The sequence below is a fragment of the Neltuma alba genome, unplaced genomic scaffold (genome assembly GCF_004799145.2).
Source record: "Neltuma alba isolate B1F8T4 unplaced genomic scaffold, ASM479914v2 tig00013144_pilon, whole genome shotgun sequence".
Lineage (NCBI taxonomy): Eukaryota > Viridiplantae > Streptophyta > Magnoliopsida > Fabales > Fabaceae > Neltuma > Neltuma alba.
Window position 1 is genome coordinate 63,320 of NW_021637459.1, and position 23,935 is coordinate 87,254.

The 23,935-nt window shown below is 31.8% G+C and overlaps 1 pseudogene; it reads right to left on the minus strand.

Moving 5' to 3' along the window:
* Positions 1 to 10,252: 10,252 nt before the first annotated feature.
* LOC114734785 (BRASSINOSTEROID INSENSITIVE 1-associated receptor kinase 1-like) lies at positions 10,253 to 13,568 on the minus strand (annotated as a pseudogene).
* Positions 13,569 to 23,935: the final 10,367 nt, after the last annotated feature.

Sequence of the window (23,935 nt, forward strand, 5' to 3'; positions counted from 1 at the left end):
TATTTGTTTATGGACATCCAAGAGGGAGTGTTATAAATATTAGAATATATGGATGCACATAAATTCTCTCAACTCTTAACCTTTCATATTCTACACTCTATAACCTCTATATTGAATAGTTTTTAGGAGTTTTTATTCCATAACCCAAAGGTTACATGTACCACGCTTATGTCAATTAATATTGTTATTTATTTTATGTAACCTTTGGTTAAGTTTGGGAGCCTATAAATAGAAGGCTATGTAATGCATATCTTGATCATCCAAATAAATAAGAATACACTCCTCTTTCTCTCAATTTCTCTCTGATCTTACTCATCTCTTCCATTCTAAATCTCGTTTATATTTTTCATTTTCATAATAAAAGTACATTTTTATGATTTATAATTAAACCTTTACCAAATTTAATAAACCCCCCAGTATCGCAACGGGCAAAAAGCAGAAAAAAGGAATAAACTTTTCACTAACTCTCTAATCTTACTTATAAATAATTTCATATACATATGTTTTGCCAAAATTTACTACTACAAAATTAGAAATACTTGACACTAAATGCTTGACGGTTATAACAAAAAACCGTCAAATATGGTGTGGCAGAAGAAATCTTGATGGTTCATCGTTAAACCGTCAAGTTTTATAATACTTGACGATTTTTCATTATAACCATCAAATATTCTTTTCAAATACTTGATGGTTATAATGAAAAACCGTCAAAGTATTATGTTTTAAAATCCCCATTTCTGTTCATTTTGTTCTGTTGGGTTTAAATTTCTAGCACTCCTTCTAGTTCCTAACCTGCGCCCAGACATCGCAACCCTCTAAACTGTCATCCCCACCTCATTTTCAGTCTTTCCCTTTTGTTTTTATTGATCATTCTCCATCATCATCCCTCTCTATGTCCTCCTCCATCACTGCGGCATCCTTTAGCATCGTCATTGTCACGCCTTGTTCTTCAGATTTTACAGCTTCAGGTTGGTCCCTCTTTACGTCCTCCTTCATCACTCGCTCCCCTTATTTCCTTTAGTGGTTCCTTCAAAATGATTGTAGTTGAAAGAGGATGATAGGATGAGCAATTATTTTTGCTCTATTATAGTTTTTCTATTTGGCCGAATAGGTTTTTTCGCATTTTGATCCGTTTTTGGGTTTACGCTCTTTTTAATTTCTGTTTTAGCCATAAATTGTTTGCTAAATTATCAAAATGGCTAATGTTGCAATTTTTGTTTCTGTAATTGAAATTGATTGAGGCTATATGTTTTATGTTTTTGAATGTTAATTAATTTGTATGTTATTATATATTGAAGTTGCCTCACCACTGGTTTTCTGCTTAATTAATGCTTCATTTGAAGTTAAATAGAAGGCATAAAGCCTGAAGATGCTAAGTTATAAGCTATTATAATGCCAAATTTTTTCCAAATGGAATAGCACATCAGTAGTAGTAGAATATTTTTCAAATTGAAGTTAAAGTAAATTTTTGTTGAATTACTAGTTGCTAATAACCAGAATTACTAGTTGTTAACAAGTAGAATTAAAGAGGGATAAATGTGATCAATAGTGCATCATGTATTGACTTCCTATTTTTGTTTAATTCTCACTATATCTTTAAGTTGCTGATCACATTTTTCTCTAAATGATTCATCTTAGTTAGGGACCATGGGCAAGGAATGGATGTCCGCCAATTGTCTATTAAAAGAATATTGGGATGAGGTAGAAGATTTTATTAAGTTTGTGATTAAGCACGCCGATGATCATAACAGGATTATTTGCCCCTATCTTAAGTGTTGCCTTCTGAAATGGGTTTCGCCATCCGATTGTGAGAGCTACTTAATTATCAATAGAATCGATCAAAGTTACAAGTGCTGGACAAAGCACAGAGAGACAAGAGGTGCGAGTAATAGTAGTCAAGGGCATAGTAAAAATTGTGGACCATCTAATTTTGACATGAGTACATGTGAAGCTAACCGTCTTAAGGAGATGACCAATGCAATTGAATGGGAACTTGACGATTGTCCTAAAATATTTGACAGACTGAAGTGTGATGTTGAGACACCTCTATATGAAGGTTGTACTAATTTCACAAATTGTTTGTAGTGTTGAAACTGTATAACTTGAAGACAAGAAATGGGTGGAGTGACGCAAGCTTCACAGAACTGTTGTTGCTTGTTAAACAAATGCTATGGAAAGAAAATGAGCTTCCAACCAAAATGTATGATGCAAAGCAAGTGTTATGCTCTGTCGGCCTCAGCTATAAGAAGATACATGCTTGCCCCAACGATTGCATTTTGTTTAGGAAGGAGTATAAGTCACTAACTGAGTGTACTAAGTGTAATGTGTCACACTACCAAGAGAATGGGAAGAGCTCAAAGAAGACATTATGGTATTTTTCTATTATGCCAAGATTCAGACGTTCGTATAGTAATGTATAAGATGTGAGAAATTTAAGATGGCATACGAATGAAAGGATTAAAGATAGCATGCTTTGGCATCCTGCTAATTGTCTAAAATGAAAGAAGTTTGATATTGAGTATTCTGAATTCGGGAAAGAATATAGAAATCTACGCCTTGCATTAGCCACCAACGGGATGAACCCGTATGGGATGCAAAGCAGTACCCATAGCACATGGCCAGTGATTCTGCTTATATATAACCTTCCTACATGGCTATGCATGAAACGTACATATTTGATCATGTCTATGATAATCTCTAAGCCAAAGCAATTGGAAAATGACATAGATATATATATATATATATATCTAGCTCCATTAATTGAAGACTTGAAAGTATTATGGGAGAATGGAGTTGATGTATATGATGCATATAAGGAAGAAACATTCAAGCTGAGAGCTATGTTGTTTTGCATAATTAATGACTTCCTGGCATATGATAATCTCTCAGGGTATAGCATTAAAGGGTAACTTGGTTGTCCCATTCGTGAAGAGAGCACAAATTCCATAAGGTTGAAGCATGGAATAAAAAGTTCATATATGAGATATCATAGATCGTTACATCGTGATCATCCTTACCGGCGATTTAAAAAATATTTCAATAGGAATTCAAAAGAAGGTAAGGCACCTACATCGTTGACTGGGGAGGACATATTTCAAAAGGCAAAAGATATAGATTGTGAATTTGGAAAACCTTTCACGAGGCATGTTGGGACAAGTGGGTGGAAGAAGAGGTCTATTTTCTTTATGTTGCCGTATTGGATAACCTTGAATGTGAGACATTTTCTTGATGCTATGCATATTGAGAAAACGTATGTGAAACTCTATTTGGCATATTACTCCATATTCCCGGGAAGACAAAAGATGGCATAACTGCGCAGCTAAGCATGGTTGAGATGGGGATAAGGGAGGAATTGGCACTAAAGGATAAGAAAACTCAGTCATTTCTTCGTCCGGTAGCTCATATGCTTTCTAGAAAAGAGAAAAGTAGCTTTTGTGAGTTTCTTGTTGCAGTAACAGTGCCAGATGGTTACTCTGCTAACATTAGTAACCTTGTTTCAATGAAGGATTTGAAGTTAAAAGGTTTAAAATCTCATGACTACCATGTCTTGATGAAAAACTTTATTCCAGTGACAATACGGTCTATCTTACCAGATAAGGTGTGAGTTACAATCATGAAGTTATGTTTCTTCTTTAAGTCTCTTTGTAGCAAAGTGATTAATCCCAGTAAATTGCCAAGATTACAAACCCAAATCATAGTTACATTATGCAAACTTGAAATATATTTTCTTTTGGCCTTTTTTGACATCACGGTCCACCTAACTATCCACTTAGTTAGAAGGTCCAACTATGTGGCCTAGTGTATTTAAGATAGATGTACCCAGTTGAGCATTACATGAACATCTTAGCACTTTCCTGATAGAAAAAGTTTTGAAAGGGGGCAAAGTGGACACTACACTCTTCATTAAAAGAAATAAGAAAGAACTTTTAATTGTTTAAATTTATGTAGATGATATTATATTCAGTACTACTAATGAAGATCTTTGCCAAGAGTTTGCTAGGTTAATGCAGGTTGAATTCAAGATGTCAATGATGGGAGAATTGAATTTCTTCTTAGGACTACAAATCAAACAAAAGAAAAACAAAATATTTATTTCTCAAACAAAATATCGCTGGGAACTTCTGAAGAAATATGGTTTGGAACATGCAAAGAGTGTGAAGACTCCCATGAGTTCAACCATATCACTAGATACAGACGAGAAAGGCAAAGACGTGAAACTGACTAAATATAGAGGAATGATTGGGTCACTACTCTACCTTACAGCAAGCAGACCAGACATTCAGTTTAGCATGGGAATATGTGCCAGATATCAATCAGCTCCCAAGAAATCACATGAAGAAGCCGTCAAGAGAATCCTCAGATATCTTGTTGGAACACCAAACCTGGGAATATGGTATCCAAACCAAGGAGCAGAATATCTAATGGGATACTCAGATGCTAATCATGGAGGCTACAAAACAGACAGAAAAAGTACCAGTGGACAATATCAATTTCTAGGATGATGCCTTCTCTCATGGTCGAGTAAAAAGCAAAACAATGTGGCTATATCCTCTACAGAATCAGAATATGTTGCCACTACTAGCTGTTGTGCTCAAATTTTATAGTTAAAACAACAATTACAAGATTTGAGAATCAAGTTAAAGGAAATCCCAATCCTGTGTGACAACATAAGCACAATCAGCCTATCCAAGAATCCAGTTCATCATGCCTGAACCAAGCACATCAATGTTTGACATCACTTCATTCAGGATCATGTTCAAAAGAAAGATGCAAACGTACAATTCATTCCCACTGAATATCAGATAGCAGACATATTCATATAGCCTCTCGACCAATAGAAATTCAGTTACTTTAGAAGAGAATTGGGAATGCTAAATCCCAATAAGTTGTAAGAAATCTCACATTACTTCTTCGGTTTGAGTATTTAGATTTAAGGTTTTGATGATTAGATAACTAACTTAAGCGTCAAAGTGGATAGAAATTTGTTTTGCAAGCTTTGTTCAAATGCTGAAAAACAAAGGTGAACAAAGTAGGGTGTCATCGATAAAAGCATCGATAACCATACCATGAAGATACCTCAATTTATCGATCACCTGATCAATAAAATCTAGTTTATTGTTCAATTCATCAATCAACAGGGTATATGGAACTGACCAGAAATGATGGGGAGCAGAATTATGGATAACCTAATCCATCACTCAATTATCAGATAACTTATCGATCAACAGCAGAATGGGACTCCTCAATCAAATCAGTCAAATAGGTAAGGATTATCAATTAATTGATCGAATAACTCTTAATCAATCCCATGATTGATAAACCAGAATAGGTATGACTTTTTCTGTAAATTTATCGACAATGTATTCGATTATTGCTTGTTTGATAACATGATCGATAATTGCTCTCAATGTTCTTCATTATTCTTCATATTTATTGATCACTTAATCGATCATGCCTTGATCGATAACTTGATCAATCATTTTCCTCTTTATAACATTCAGAATTTGAAAATGCCATCAGTTTTTCAAAACCCTAACCTGACAAACCATTTGTCCTTGTTTTTTGCAACGGTAAAAAATCCCACTGTTCTATTAAATTACCCACTATTCTTCACTCAAAATCATCTTCTAAGCTCTCTCGATCACTCCCAACCTCTTCAAACTCACAAATCATAGAACATCACCTCAAAATCCTCTTCTGTACTAAGAAATGGCTAGAGTAAAACAAGCTGGTAGTGATCAGGAAGAAAGCACGGAGAAGCAAACCCAATCCAAAGAAACTACTCCTTTGATTACAAAGAAAAGACACAGACCCAAAGTAAAGCAAGATAAATCAAAGAAGAAGGGGGTTTTAAAAATCAGAGAAAGTCGGTCTAGGAGCTCTGAGCAACCCATTCCTCAAAGGAAGTCTTTACAGTCAAAGTCTAAGTTGCCAGTGGTCACTGAAAAGAATCAAAAACAAAATCTGATGATGGAGTCCCAGTTCAGAAAGATATGGATATGGCATTGAACATTGCAATACCCCGACATATGAGACACAAAAAATAGAGAACAAGTAAAGGTGTGTCTCAACAACCTCCTACCCAAGGCATTCTATCTAAATCATCTGAATTTTTTGTTGGAAATCTCGATAAAGATGTGAATATGATAAAGTTTAAAGCAGATTTTGCAACACGAAAATTTTACCCTGTGGTCTCTGTGAATCTGGACAGTTTGATAAGAAAATCAGATTGGATCTAAGTGATCCCTTAGGATACTACTCTAACTGGTTAAGTATTGGTGGAAAATACTGCCCAAAAGTTATCAAGAGATTTTACTATAACATGGAATCTGTTGAAGAGTATGATAAAGAAGACAATCTCGTGAATAGCTATCTCACAACCAAACTCAAAGGCAAAACCATTACCCTCACTTCTGTAAAGATCAATGAGCTTCTAGGTACTCAAGAACATGTCAGAGGACCTGACATGAATGATATCAAAGCTTACAAGATTTTGATGCTAAGTGATAACTATCCTACAAAGCTGAATTTTCCTCTAAAGCAAATGTGTGATTATTACCGAATAATCTGCTACATTTACTTGAGGAGCATGGTGAACAAATCTGGAAGCTTTTCTTGCCTAAGTCAGGATGACTATCTTCTACTGGCCAAAATCATTAGTGGAGAAAAGATAAATATTAGGGCTCTGATATCCAGTGAGATGAAAGATTTTACCCTCAACAAGTCCAAATCCACACCTATTCCCTATCCTCAACTGGCCACAAACCTCCTCTAAGTGCACAAGATTGCACCATTGGAGCCTAGAGAAGTCAAAGTGAAGGTTCCTGTGTTTGGAATTAATCAGCTCAACAAGATGAGGATTCCAGTTCCTTTTAGACCTTTACGAAAACTAGCACACAAGGCAAAAGGAAAACAGCTAGTTGCAAGCACGTCTAGAGCTCAAGATGAGGCGAGTCCACTGCAGATCCTTCTCATACTTTTGGACCCTCATTTCATGGAAATACAATTAAAGAAATGTTCCAGTCAGAGCTCCAGGAATTTGAGAAAAGGGTGTATGCCACTGCTAAGGATTATGAGGCAGTCTCAGATAGAAAATTTGAAAGGTTATACACTATGTTAGATCTTCACAGACAAGCTATGGGAGTGCTAGGAAAAAAGTCTCCCAAAGGTCTGATCATGTGGAGAAAGAGATTAAAGAGCTCAAAGGATTGGTTACCCCCCTTTGCACCAATTTCTCAGCCCCTAACACATCCTTCAGCTTTGAGGATCTTCTTTTCCATCCACCCTCTCCTCCTCATACTGATCCTGAACCACCATCTTCTACTATTCTTGCTTTCACATCTTCTGTCCCACCTTCAGTTCCACATACTGTCCTACCTTCTGCACCTTCTACCACACTAGCCCTCATTCCAGTTCCTTAGCTAACTACTTCTACTACACTACCACCTATCTCTCAAGCTTTCTCTCCTATTTCCCAACTGCCTCCTCTCCCTATTCCTTTTACCTTACCTATGTTTACTTCTCCTTCCACTTTCACTAATGCTAACAAAAAAGGGGAGAAGAAAAATGCTGACTAGATGTTTAAATTTAATGTTTTTGTTTGTTTCTATTTTAAATGCTTAAGTATTCTAACATTCTGATGATTCGCTGAATTTAATGTTTTTGTTTGCTCTATTGCACTTTGTTGTAAACATTTTGATGTTTATCAGAATTATCAGCTTGTTGCTTATCAGTTTATCAGATCTGAATTATGTGTTTCTGTCTAATTTTTACTTTTAGCTTTAATCTTAAAGCTTTGTTCAATTGATTTCTCGTCTGTTGAATTATGCTGTTTTTCACTTATGTTTTGTCATCATCAAAAAGAGGGAGAATGTTAGATTAAAGGTTTGATGATAACAATTTAAGTGTTTCTATTTCTCTGTGAATTTATTAAGTTGATCCATCAACTGATCGATCAATGGTTAATCGATCAGTTGTTAGATAACTGCTACTTCTGTCTTAATCACTTAACATTAAACTTGGTCGATAATGTGTTAGATAACTCAAGTTTTATGTATTGATCGTTCAATTTATCGATTATTGATAACACTGTTGAGTATAAAAGGTTGCAATAAATTATCGATCAATTGATCGATAATCTATTGTTTGATTAACTATCAGAAAAAGCCACAAAACTGTGGTGAGTATAACACAGTTTTTATCGATCACCTGATCGATCAAGCATTAATCGATGTAAACTCAAATAACTGGTAAAGTCTCCCCACTTATTTACTATATTGAACAGTTCACTTATTATCGATCAAAATCAATCATTGTTTGATCGATAACCTTTTTGAACATTATGTGTTAAAATATTTTCTGATTAATCAAAAATGTGTTTTGTGTTATTTTATCAGGATTTTCATTGTCCATGATCGATCAATTGATCGATCATCGTTTTATCGATAATATGATCGATCATCATGACCTCCGCATCCTCTTTTCATATAACATGATAGATCAAAGTCTTTGTCTGACCCTTTCTAAAAATATCTTTGGACAATCATTTATCAATCACTTAATCGATTAATCATTAATCGATCATTTAATTAATCATCATCTATTCTGTGTACTTTACTGTGAAAGTTTTCTTTGGAACCAATTTTTTATCATTTGTTCTATCAACCATTTATCCACGAAGTGTTCGATCATCATATTTTGAAAATATTTTCCCTCATATTTACCTTAATCCATAATATCATCGATCAAATGTTTTTCGATCATTTGATTGATTATTGCATCAATTCATTTTTCAACAGCTCTTAATGATGATCTTTAAGATCTATGTTCTTTTTATCTTTAAGCTTTTCTTAGCCTTCCTCTATTGCATAATTCTCTTTTGAAAAGATACGAAGGCAAACAAAACTTGAAAGAGATCAACCATGCATACTTTACTTGCAGATCACTATATTCATATTTTATCATTTATCGATCATTTGTTTGATCATCATATGACCCATAACATATTTGATAAATACATATATCTGCTATATCTTTTCTTCGTATAATTAATCAATAACTTGATTGATCAAAGGTTTATCGATCAAGATATCAATCAAGTAAGTCCAGTTTACCTTCTAAGTAACTGGTGATTGATTCCGTGTTTTTCAATTGTTGCATCAATGTCAGATTGATCACCTTTTATATTACTCATTCCTATTTTTATGAAAGAAGGAAACTTGTGCCAAGAAACTTCTACAAATTACGAAGTATAATGGTTATTTTATAGCCTTTAACTTACTGTGTCAGAAGCATTAACAGAAAACTACCATTGTAACTGCCGAATACACGCAAGCGATCTTTTGACAGCTAGAAGCTCTTCAGTCTAACGGATAATTGAAATACTCCAACTATAAAAGGCGCAAAAAGCATTGAATGAAGTATTGAATCCGCGATCTACTGTCTATTAAAGAATTTACTATTGCATTCAATACTCTGTTTTACTAAACTTCGGTGTTTATCATTCATATGCTTTGTCAGAGAGTTTAATACACCTTTCATTACTCATTTTCTGAGAGTAACTCAAGAGTGTAGACTCTTGAAGAGATTGTAACCTTTCTAGTAGTAAGGGGAAATGATTGAGTAATTCAATTACCGTATTGAGGCACCAAGAGCCCGTTTAATCTTGGAGATCTAGGGGTGATCTCAAAGGCGTTCTGAGAATTGGATGTTGATCAAGTGGTTTAGACTAAACCAGTATAAATTTTGTGTCTCTTTTATTCGGTGAAATCCTCCTAACTCATCTCCTCTGTTTTATTTACTTAATTGTTTCATTAATTTAAATTTTACACTTCATCTCCCACCTCTTGGATAAAGCTGTCACTAACACTTCTTGCACGTAAGCTATTAGTGGGAAGCCGGCCATGGGCACACAGCCAAAGAAAAGTTTTGCAACGCTGTGGTATAGGGAGTTTCCAAAGTCTCCCTGAATCCATAAGAAAATTCAGATATGTTCGATTACACATCAGAGAGTAGGATGAATTAATAGAAAAATCGCCATTTGAGGTTCCCCTCCATCTTATCAGATCACAAGCCTCTGGAAAAGTAAATGACAACACCTTTTTGTAGTAATTCCTAATTTGTCATTTAGCAATTTTTAAAGTATCTTATTGTCTTTTTTCCTTAATTTTTCGCACATATAATACAACACAGGTGATGGTCGCTTGTGAAATGGTCTCCCAATTATTCATTTCTTGGAACAATCGCAACATGATCAATGGGGGATTTTATCAGGATGGCATAATCCAAAAGGAAGAAAATCGTACGCACCTTCAAGCATCATTACCACCTCAAACATCTTTGGTCTTCCCATGGCCGACTTTTGTATGCATACCAAGGCTACTTTGATTAGTTGCTCTGCCACATCTTTACGATATTCATTCTCCAAATCACGATCCAATAGTGATTTCCATCTATTACCTTTCAAACTGGTATCACCTGGATCCAAAGTAGTGTCAGGTTTCCAAATCATGAAAAGAGGAAAAAGATGTGTCCAAATACTCCGTTTGCTCTTCAGCTTCATCCCAATTAACATTTGAACTAGCAATCCAACTCAACCAACATATAAGTTGTACAAGATAATTACTGGTAAAGAACAGTGGTTCCTTCAATGATTAAGAATGGACTTTAGGCAATGCAGTAAAACCCAAAAAAAAAAAAAATCAAATATTGAGCATGGCATTGTTATGCTGATTGCTGAATAACTTTCTTAACTGGTCATTTCTGGAGACTGACTGACACTACATTTAGCAAAAGATGTTTGATTACGTGAAATTACCTCATACAAATGTTCTAAAAAGACAGAAAACATGACGTCATCGTCCTTGACAAATGCACGAACTAAAGCCTTCTCTCCAGTTATTAGTTCAAGAAGCATCACACCTTAACTAAAAACTTCAGTCTTCTCCGAAGACATGCCAGTGGAGAGGTATTCTGGTGCAATGTGCCCAATTGAACCAAGCACGGCTGTGTCTTCGTAATCCATGGGTTTTGCAAAGCCAAAGTCCCCAACAAGTGCTTCATATTCCTCATCCAATAATATATTGGCAACCTTGACATCACGGTGAATGATCTTTCGATCACAATGATCATGCAAATAAGCAAGCCCCTTACCTGCTCCCAGTGCAATTCGCTTCCGTTCAGACGAATCAAGTGGGGGCGTTGATCGCGAGCGAGCTAAGACATTAGAATGTAAGGAACCTCATAATATGAAAAAACAATTTAAATGTTTAACAGTGAGATTTTTTTTTTTTTTTGGAGATGTTCATATCCTAGTCCCAAATAACTTCTAAGGATTTCATACTTCATATTGCATTAACAATAAATCAAGATAAACAGCGAATGAGTTTGAATCAATACTAATTAAATGAATCTTCCTACCGTTAACCAAAGTAGAAGGATGAGGATACCTCGCAACTGTGATACCACACTACCATTAGCCATGAAAGGATACACAAGCAACCGTTCAGTTGGTGTGATAGTTTAGGGTTTACGGTGCGAACTTGCGTTCCCCCCTCACAGGATGAGACTGTTTACTATCTCAACAACGGTTTGTGAGTTCTAAGTATTATTCTTAATTTATTTAGGATTGATAACTGTAGGTGTTTGTGTCTTTGAAAAAATTAACTGGGTTTCCTTAAGTTATCCATTCAACCATTTGCATTGAAAATTCCGAGCAATCAACAATCAATAGAGATAATTTTGTAATGATCATATGTGAATCGAAGATTTGATATAATGCTTATAAAAATTTTATCTAAATATTTTTTAAAAAATTACTATTTAATTAGGGTTAAGGTGCACCAGCACCCCCATGTATTTAGCCAGGTGCACCCAGTGGCCTGAAGTAATTTGTGGTGCAAATTTGCCTTCAAAGTAATTAAATTGTTGCACCGGTATCCCATGCTAACAGATCTGTTAGTTTGACCATTAAATTGATGAGTCAGCACAAATTTGACCAGAAAATCTGGCGTGGCATGTCTAATAAGCAGGTGATGTGGAATTTTTTCGGGGTTAAGGTGCATCCAGCACCTCCAAGTATTTTTCCAGGTGCACCCAGTGGCCTAAAGTAATTTATGGTGCAATTTTGCCCTCAAAGTAATTAAAATGGTGCACCGATATCCCATGCTGACAAATCTGTTACTTTGACTGTGAAATTGATAAGTCAGCACAAGTTTGACTAAAATAATCTGACCTAGCATGTCTAATAAGCAGGTGACATGGCTTTTCTTGTTAATTCCATTGTTTTGTCTGAATATTACTCTTCTGGTCTTATTTATAAGGTACTTCCAGCATGTTTCACATAGACCAAGGAAAACCCTAAATTTCATTAACTCTCATTTAAATTTTAATAACTTTCCAACTTTATCCCTATTTAATATATATTATACCTTATATAAACAAAGTCAATACAATAATAAATGAGGGTTAAATTTGTATATCCATACAAAAAATTTCTCTCAGTGCCTTATAAATAGGACCAAAAAATATGTTTTCTCTCTACCCTATAAACAGGACTAGAGGAGTATCTCTAAAAAAATTTCTTACTCTGAAAAAAATTCCAAGAGCCGAAGAGAGCATTTACTGAACAGAGAAAACAAAGCAGTGGCAGACGAAAAAAATTCCACATCACCTGCTTATTAGACATGCCAGGTCAAATTATTTTGGTCAAACTTGTGCTGACTCATCAATTTCACAGTCAAAGTAAGAGATCTGTTAGTATAGGATACTGATGCACCATTTTAATTACTTTGAGGGCAAAATTGGACCATAGATTACTTTAGGCCACTAGGTGCACCTGAAAAAATACTTGGGGGTGCTGGATGCACCTTAACCCCCAAAAAAATTCCACATCACCTGCTTATTAGACATGCCACGTCAGATTTTCTGGTCAAACTTGTGCTGACTCATCAATTTAACAGTCAAACTAACAGATCTGTTAGTATGGGATACCAGTGCACCAATTTAATTACTTTGAAGGCAAATTTGCACCACAAATTACTTTAGGCCACTGGGTGCACTGGCTAAATACATGGGGGTGCTGGGTGCAACTTAACCCATTTAATTAATTAATTAATACATCAACATTTTAATGAGTTACTAAATAAATTAAAATAACATGATTAATGACTTAAAAATTAATATTTTAAAGTAATTACAGAATATTGTTTATATTTATAATTCACTATTTTAAAAAAATTAATTTTTAAAATTATATATATAATATATTAATCACGCGTGGTGACTGATTTTTTTTGGCCTGAACACATGGTGACTGGTTGGAGAAGCCGAGAGGAAAACGGAAGGAAAAGGGAAGGAGCCGTGGCCCATGGGGCGTTGATTTGAGGGGAGGCCGTGCCTCTTGTTGTGGGGTCACCTTTTGGTATCGTGTTTACTTTGAAGTCTGGAGGTCTCATCACGTACACCCCTTCATGCCCTTCCAAGTCCTTTCCTTTGGAACGATAGAAGTCCCATCTTGCAAAACCGTAAAAGACACGCTTCTTTATCTCCGACGAATTCTTCAGAGTCATCACGCATATCATTTTCTTTTATTCACACACACACGGCACAACTTTTTCTTTCTTCTTTTCTTTGTTTTTTTTCTTTTTTTCCTTCTTCTTCCTTTTGGCTCCTGGTCTCTCGACTTGTCTGTTTTCAAGAACAACAAATAATGGAGGAATAGTGAATTCAATTCATTGCTTGGATGCTTCAAATAACGTGTTGGAACGGTGGCTTGGAGTAGCGACTCCTTAGGTGTACAATAATTTTCGGCTTTTTTTTGGTCATTTTCTCAATTAAAAAAAAATTATACACTCATTAGTTGTTATTACTATAAAGACTTAATCATAAAAATTGTTGGTATTTACTTATTAGTTGTTGTTAAAACTCATACTTATATCGTAATCGATTTCTATTTACAATTTTTCATTTTTTTCACAATTTTCTCTTTATTTTTAAATTTTTTTATTCAAAGGTAGCAGGCTAGCCTCTGCCCCATATACTATAGCCTCCCTCAAATCTCCTCCGCACGGCTCGTCCCTTTTGCCTTTTGGCTACTCCAATCAGCCACCGTGTGTGCTTATTTTATTTATATATATATATAATTTAAAACTAATTACTCTATATAATTGTATATTTAAATAAAATTATTTTTTTAGAGTAGAGAATTATAAATAAAAATTAAACAATATTCTGTAATTAATTAAAATATTAATTTTTAAATTATTAATAATGTCTATTTTAATTTATTTAATAACCCATTAAAACGTTGATGTATTAATTAATTAAATAAATATTATAATGCACATATATTAATTTATAAAAATATTTAGGTAAATTTTTTATATTTGTTATGTCAACTCATCTAATTACACATTGTCATATATCTTTTTTTATACAATTAAACAATAATATTTTAAAAATAAAACACATACTCATATGTGATTGGAAAATTTAAGATAACAGATATATGGAACTTAATCTAAGTATTTTTTTTTCTTTTTTCTGTAACTCAAAATATTCCCAAATCATTTTGGATTTAAGACTAATTTTTGTTGAATTCGAACTTGTATTTTTTTCTTGCAGGATGAGACTATTTATTATCTTAACAACAGCGTGTAAATTCTAAGTATCATTCTTAATTTATTTAGGATTGATAACTGTAGGTGTTTGTGTCTTTAAAAAAATTAACTGGGTTTTCTTAAGTTATCCATTCAACCATTTGCATTGAAAATTCTGAGCAATCAACAATCATTGGAGATAATTTTGTAATGATCATATGTGATTGGAAGATTTGATATAATGCTTATAAAAATTTTATCTAAATATTTTTTTATAAATTAATATACGAGTATTATAATATTTAATTAATTAATACATCAACATTTTAATGAGTTACTAAATAAATTAAAATAACATGATTAATGACTTAAAAATTAATATTTTTAATTAATTACAGAATATTGTTTATATTTATAATTCACTATTTTAAAAAATTAATTTTTTAAATTATATATATAATATAGGGAAATTTTCAACTAAGGATCGTGGTTGGCAATTAATTTTAGACAACCCAAAAAAATTCTGAAATTTCACTGAAAGATTCTAAAATTTCACTAAAGGACTTAGGGGGCAAACTGAAATTAATTATACAACCCATTTTACAAAAATGCTCGGCGAACTGTTATTTGCTGAAAAGAAAGAAGAAAGAAGGGAAAAGGAGAACTTGGTATGTGAGGTATAACATTTTTTCCAAAATTTTTGTTCTATTGAGTTGACTTGTTGAGTATAGTTAGGTTGTGATAGTTGAATAATATAGAAATGAGTATTTAAATACATGGGTAAGTAGGTAGTGAGGAAGAAAAACTTTGATATAGCTTTTAAATTTAAAGAGAGATTGTTATCTTCTTCTTCTTTTTTAGAGAGAGATTATTATCTTCTTCTTTTTTAAAGTTAATAAACATGAGGTGTTAGTGATTTTTGAAAAATAGGTGAGAATGGGTGAACACTAACTGTAATACGTTGTTGAAGGAACTTAGGGAGGGAGAATTGAAAGGAACATGGGTGAATGTGCTGAAATAGGTGATGCGAAAGCGAAATGTCAAAGAAATGATAACTTGCAGTTGCAAAAATATGTATTCGGATTGTAAATTTGCAAATTGAAATTGTGTAAGAAAATGGCAATTTAATGTTATGAAAACCAGTATTTCTGTTATAAACCCGCAAATTCCGGTTGTTAACATATACTGTCTATTATTATTGAAAGTTGATTGAAATTGATAGTTGAATGATATGCAGCAACAGATTATAAATGACTAGTGGTGGCAGGAAACAACTATTTTGCAGAAGTATAAGTTGATTAAGTACTTATCTATAAATGTATTATTTTTAGATTTCAATCTTGTACTCTACTGTGTCTCTTGTTTGATGGTTTTTAATGTTGTGCAATAGGAAGAACTTAGATCTCTGAGGTCAGACTTGCTGCGGCGGCTCATTACTCATGTAAGAAATACACGGTCGGTAGCTGTTGTACAACTACTTGCAAAGATACAGATACAACCAAGAGAAAATTGAAGAGGGATCTATTAGCTCAAGATGTCTTTTATATTAGCAAAGGATGTGTCAACTTTTGTGCATAAGGATTACCCACAATTTCATTTCCAATGCAATGTACTATGTATCATGTGTTATTACATGTCTAGTAATGATAATATATTTTTCCCCACAAACTTCATACTTTGAGTGCAAATGTTGACTACTGGAATTAGGAAATTTGCAACAATAATAGCTAAGTTTACAACAGGAGCTCGTGTTTTTGCAAGTGGTTTTTTTCAAATATAATTGAACCATCACGTTAGAGTCTGTCAAGTGTGTTCACAACTAGGTTTACACAATTTGCAATAGGTGTTGGGAAATTTATTTAGAACAAGAACTCATGTATTCACAAGTGGACTTTGTAATTAGCAACAGTAGTTAGGGCATGTGTTAAAATGATGTGTGTTACAATGGGAATTAGGGAATTTGCAAAATCAATACATTAATTAACAACAAAAACACGTCCGTTCACAAATGGACAAAGTCTTTCATATATTTACAGTGTTACTCGCTAATTCCAACGCAAAACTTGGGATAGCTTGTCATCATTTACTGTCATGAAATATTTCAACTATCAATTCACTATACAACAAAGATTACAATCCACCACCAAATATGCCAACTTACTCTCATGCACTGTCCAACTATAAAGCTTGCCTCAAGTCTTTCTCATTGTTGCAAACATAAACATACCCACTGTTATTGTTATATTCAATTACTTGTCCTACTTCATTATCATCGACATTGTGGTCAAAAAAAAAAAATCATCGACAAGGTCCAAGAATGTTTTCCTATTCAAACTAACTGTATACTTCATTTTATATTGGCTACTGCCTAGCCAAATATCATTTGCTACCATGCTTTGTAGTTCTTCATATATCATCCCTTCTCTGATCAATCTTACACTTATAATATTCCCTTCATATACCAATTTTCCTTCTAAGATCTTCACAAATTCCCCTCCCACATGAAATATGCAAAATAGTTGTTTTCTACTACCAGTAGCCATTTATAATTCATTGCTGCACATCATTCAACTATAAATTTCAATCAACTTTCAATAATAATAAACAGTATACATTAACAACAAGAATTTACGGGTTTACAATAAAAATACTAGTTTTCATAACATTAAATTGCCATTTTCCTACACAATTCCATTTTACAAATTTATAATCCAAATACATATTTTCACAATTGCAAGTTACCATTTCTCTGCATATTTAGCTTTCATACCACCCATTTCAGTACATTCACCCATTTTCCTTTCAGTTCTCCCTCGCTAAGTTCTTTCAATAACGTATTATAGTCAGTATTCACCCATTCTCACCCACTTTTGAAAAATCACTAACACCTTATGTTTATTAACTTCAAAGAAGAAGAAAATAATAATCGCTCTGTAAACTTAAAAGCTATATCAGATTTTTTTTCCCTCACTTTCTACTTACACATGCATTTAAACACTCATTTCTATATTATTGAACTATCACAATCCAACTATGCTCAACAAGTCAGCTCAACATAATGAAAATTTTGGGAAAAACGATTTACCTCACATACGAAGTTCTCCTTTTTTTTTCCCCTCTTAATTTCTTCTTTATTTTCAGTAGATACAAGTTCAGAAGGCATTTCTGCAAAATGGGTTGTACAATTAATTTCAGTTTGTCTCCTGAGTCATTTAGTGAAATTTCAGAATCTTTTAATAAAATTTCAAAATTGTTTGAGGGCTGTCTGAAATTAATTACCAATTGTAGTCTTTTGTTGAAATTTTCCCCATAATATATTAAACACACACGGTGACTGATTGGAGAAGCCAAAGGGAAAAGAGAAGGAAAAGGGACGGAGCCGTGGCCAATGGAGGGGAGGCTATAATTCTGCCACCCTTTAATAAAAAAACACTATTCTAGTAAATAATTTTAGTAGTGTAACTCTGTGACTTTTGCTTTATCACTTCATCATATTTTCCAAGTGCTAAAGCATTTTGTTTCTTCTGGTAAAAAAAAAAGCATTTTGTTTCTAAAAGTAAGGCTCGGAGCGCGAGAAAGTCTGTGTAAATGATTTAGTCACCAAAACTTAATATAAAATATATTTAACTAATTTAATTAGATTAAAAAAATTAGGTAAGTTAATTAATTATAAGAAATATGACATGTTTTAGTTAATTATAAGAAATATGATATGTTTTTTTTTAAAAAAACCATAATCATCTTTCTTAATATCCTCCATTCCTTTTCTACTTGATTATAGTTGATAGAGTATTCATAAGGATAATTTTAAAAAAAATTAATAAATATATTTTATATTTTAAACCAAAATTAACTTAATAATTAGATCATATATCAAAGATTGAAGGAGTATAAGTTTTTTTATGGAAAAAAACCAGGATTCAGCAATTTGTATTGTGTTTGATTTCATTTTTGTCCCAGAGTTTTAAGTTAAAAGTAGCTTAACTTCCTGTTATTAGCACAAGCAACCTATTTTGATTAATATTTAAAATTATTTATAAACACGTTTTATATGTTTTATATAAGTTGAGAAAAACTTATCTCATTCTTTTTAAATTACAATTCAAAAACTATTCAGAAGCTGTTTTAGGGGTTCCTAGTACCTCCACCAGGCTTTCAAACAGTGATTATTGGTTGGTAGGACTGTTAGGAATATTATTGCGCTGTCCTTTTCCCTCTCATTTTGCCTTTTGTTTTGGGAAAATTTCGATTAAAAACTGTAGATAGGAGTTAATTTCAAACAGTGCCAAAAAAACTGAAATTTCAATTAAAGATTTTCAAATTTCACTGAAAGATCTAGGAGACAAATTGAAATCAGTAACAATACAAAGTTTTTTTGTTATATATATATAAACATTATGAAATAATTTGTGATGCATTCAGTATTTTAAAATATTTTTAAGAGCATTCATCAGTATATTGATTTTTTTTGTCTTAGTACTGGATACATAAAAAAATATTTTTGAATGCTAAGAACATCCAAAAAACTATTTTTAGGTGTTGGATGTACTAAAACATACTTTAAAATATTTGACGCACTTAAAAAATATTTCAAAATATTAAATACATTATAAAATACTTTAAAATATTAAATATATATAAATATTTTTAGGGTGCTAAATGTTACTTCAACTTTTAGACTTGAGAAGCGATGGTTTCTCTGTGGAGAAAATCCAGAGCAACTGGGTCAAATCCTATCGTTGAAAATCTGTTTAAATATCAGTTTTTAATCAATTTTCAGGACTAATCCCATCTCAAATCTCGGGTCCCACCAAACGGGGTATGCTTCTAGGGGAATTTAGTCTCAGAAATGAATAATTAAAGGCAAAAAAAATAGTCAAAAATTTAGAAATTAAGTTGTATTAAATCTTAATTGAAAGATTGAATTACAATTGAGTGAAAAATTGAAAGACTAAAAAATTATTTTTTTTATTTAATAAAAATCATATTCATTTTGATCATTTTACAAACTAAACTTACTTATTTAACTATAATTTAAATAATTTTTATTTTTACAAACTAACTTTTATAAAAACTAATTAAAATATAAATTATATTTCCTAATTTTTTTTAATGTAAACTATGTTTTCTACGCCAATCCAATTGGGCCCTTAATCACTTTCATACCAGCGCCTCCCCGGTCGTTTTGTCATTTTGTGTGGAGGAAATTGTTCGACAATATCGTCTATTGGGTTATTGAGGAAAATGAAAATAGAATTAAACCAAAATTAATTTGCCTCTCCGCCGAATTATCATTTATCAAGGATTAAAACTCTAAAATCTTCTTTAATTAACCAAACCACATAGACAGTATATAATAATTATATGCTCCCTCCAATTTTAAATGAGGTCCAATATATTTTACGTTCCCGATTTAGTTAAATTAATTGGAACATTCCAATAATGAGGCTTTTTGCCCTTCTCATCATCCACTCCCTCCAGAGGTGATAATTTTTTGGGAGAATTCTAATTAAATCCTCTTAAAATATTAAAATTCAAATTAAAGCCTATATTTTTTGCAAATTCCTAATAAGGCCTCTTGGCCTAATTGTCCTTTTATCAAAAGACCAAAATGTCCTTTTATAATTTAAAATAATATTATTTTGAAAACAAAAAAATTAAGCCATGAAAACCTGGCATTAGCATTAATTTATAAAACAAAAGTCTTACATAAGAAAATTTGAAAATACTAAGATCAAAAAAATCAACAATGCAAAATATAACATTTTACACTAACTCTAATATATTGATAAGAAATTTATGGAAATATGGACTTTTTTTCCGCAATGAGAAGAAGGACCTTTTAGTTACCTGATTCCAACTCCATTAAATTAATAATTTTTTTAAAATTTTTTTCTTATAGTTAAAAAATCAGAATCTTAATGTATTAATAGATTTTAGCATCAAATTTGTCATTTCTCTCTTAATTTCTTTGCTATATTTGTCATATAGATAGGAATAGAAATAGGTCAGGTGACCTGTTAGGAGCCTATGACCTGACTTACATTTGACCTAGCCTGTTTTCCAAAAGAAGCAAGTTTAGGCCTGTTTGAAAGCCTATTTAACTTAATAGGTCAGGTTTAGGCTCTCTGAAAAGCCTATTAGGTTGGCTTAAGCTTGTTATAAATTTAAAATTATGATATCTGAAAAAATTAGTTAATAGTATTATTGTTAATGTGCTCTTTTAATTTATTTTTTAATTTTAAGATATAGTTAATGACTTTATACTTCCTTGGATTTTGAAGTTTAGTTGACAATTGAAAATAAAAATATAATTTAAAATAATAATATCAATAAAAAATGTGATCTTTAAATTTTAAAAATATAAATAAAATAGGAAAGAAAAACTTTGTTCCAAGAAGGATAAATTAATTAACTTATGTATTATGTTCATTAAATAATGATACCCTCTTTATTCATTGTAAAATTAATAGTTTTTTTCTCTTTATTTATTTGTGTAGATTTTAATTTTCATTTTATACTTATATGTAGTCCTGTTCGTAATTTTAACATATAATTATAACTAGTTTTTAATAATATCCTTATAAATTGTAATTAAGATATAAAATAGTACTTATGACACTAAAATTTAAATAAAAGACCATATTAAAAAATTAATTATTATGTACGTTTTTTTTTAATCTTAGCTTTTTTAAAAAATATCATTATGTAATTTGAATTTTTTAAAAATACAGGCTTTCTAACAGACTTCAAGCCAGACCAAGCCTTTATACAGGCTAGACTCAAGCCGAAGAATAAGCCTGTAACAGGCCACAAGTCGGCTCAAACCGATAGGCTACAAAACAGGCCTAGCTTGTTAAGAGCAAGGCCTGGCCTGGCCTGTTTTCACTTTTACATATAAATGTTCTCATCATGTTATATCTTATAATTTCATTACTAAAATTCATACTAATAATTAATATGAACTTGTACTAGAAATCTAAATAATTTTTTCAAGATTTGACGGGACAAATGAAATAATATGAACTGCTTAATATAAGTTTATACAAAAAACATGCATTTTAGTCTTTTAACAACATATGGACACTACTACAAGAATGCATAAAGCCGATGCGTCATCTGACGACATTTTAAAAAAAAAACAAAGAAAGAAAGGTCATAGATTAATTGGTGCAATTACCAATTTGCTAATTTAAAGGGACATTTTAGTCTTTCAATAACATTAAAAAATTCCTAATAAGACTCCTTAGCTTAATTAGCGATTTGTAAAAAATGCAGGTCTTAATTTAAATTTTAGTATTTTAATTAGATTTAATTGGGATTCTTCCTAATTCTTTTGTTTAACTCTTGTGTACATATTTTGGTTGATTAATAAATGTTCTTTTTTCCAACTGTTAATAAATGGTTAGAGTTACATGTTTTAATTCCATGAAAAATAAAAGATGCTTGTAGCCTTCCTTTGTAAGCTACTTTTCAATATGTTTTACTAGGATCAATAAAAGTTTTAAATCTCATTCTCACTATTTTTGTCTTAAAATTTAATAATTTTTTAATTTTATTCCTATTTAATTAATATATTAGTATACACTTTTCACAACAATCTATACAATAGTAAATAAACAGTAAAATATTATATTCAAACTAAATAATTAATGATGTAATGTATAAATAACTCATTTATTATCACAGGGCCTTGAAGCACCATGTCTTCTTTCACTTCCTCTTTCACTAATATTCGCTCTTCACCAGACATTATTTTTGTTCCACAATCTTCTTTATTCTAATAATCTTTTGGCCCAAATACATTCATAATCTCCCTCAGCTTAGGTCAGTTGCATAAAACCTTCCTCATCCTTAAAAGTTTATATTCTACATTCTCAACTTTTAGATTTTGACCATGAGACCCATATTGTTAAAATGACCGTTAAATGTAACCGAATTAATTCCATGTCATATTATTAAAAATTATGTGGCAAATGACTTGCAATTTTGACCATTTTATTCATTTATTTTGGGTTAAAGCTCATAATTATATTAAAAGGCATTTTGGTGATTCAACCTATAATAATCTCTAGCATTCAGATTTCGTCATTGTGTTGCTTTCTCAGCCTCATGTAATTCTGCAACTGGCAGGTCCTCTCCATTCGTCACAACATTTGATTTATCGTCTAATCATATTCATCATTCCACAAATCATCTTCAATACCTTCCTCCTTTAAATCAGGAACGTCCATAACTTTCATTTCTTTACTTCTATGTAACCATAAACATCCAAATATATATTAAAGGGATTGGAAGTAAATGTTAATATTATGGGAGAGACAACACGAAAAGATACATGCATTAATTCATCACATGGATAATCATCATCAGTTTCAACCATGTGACTTCATTATCATGCTTCAAGGCAAGGTGATAGAAAAAAATTTATCACCAATGACTCAATTCTTCAGCCTTCGATTTCTCATAGGAGGTAAAAAAAAATCATTTAATAATTAAAACATTTAATAACTAAGCTAATTCTGTAATTTCATTCTTTAGTTCATTTATATAGTTGGTGGATTCTTATAGTCATGTGAAAGCATATGATTTGAAAGTTGGTTATAGTTTTTTTCTTTTGTTTTAAAAAATTGGAGGTAAAAGCACTACAAAAAAATAGCTGATTAGCGATGGAATTTGCGACGGAAACAAATTCCGTCGCTAATTTCTGACGGAATTGCGACGGATTAACGACGGAATTTCTGTTCGTCGCTAAATTCCGTCGCTAATCCGTCGGAAAATCAGTCAGTAAATATTTAGCGACGGAATTTTTTCCGTCAGAAATTTTCGTCGCTAAATTGTTTGTCACAGAAGTTTTTGTCACTAATTCTATTCCGTCGCAATTTCGTCGCTAATCCGTCACTAATTTTAAATTTCGTTATTTTAAATTATAATCTTACAAAATTATATTATAACAATTAAGAATATAATGATTTAAAAACATTTTTAATTATAAAATAAATTGATATAGTATATATAAAAAAATTTTAAGAAAATAAATTACATAGGATATATACAAGCAGGAGAATACTGTTTATCATAATCTATTCAAATTATTTAATTTTTATATAGATAATTTATTATATTTTATTATAGTAGTTATTTTTTGAATAACAAGATTTTTTGACTAATTATAAATGATTTTTTTCAAATATATAAAACACATATAGATAATATAATATAATGTAATATAATACATATATCATTAAATTGTATATCTTATCAATGTTAATTAAAAATAAATTTAAAAAATATTTATAAAAAATTATTTATGATTTAAAATTCAAGATTAGTGCGGT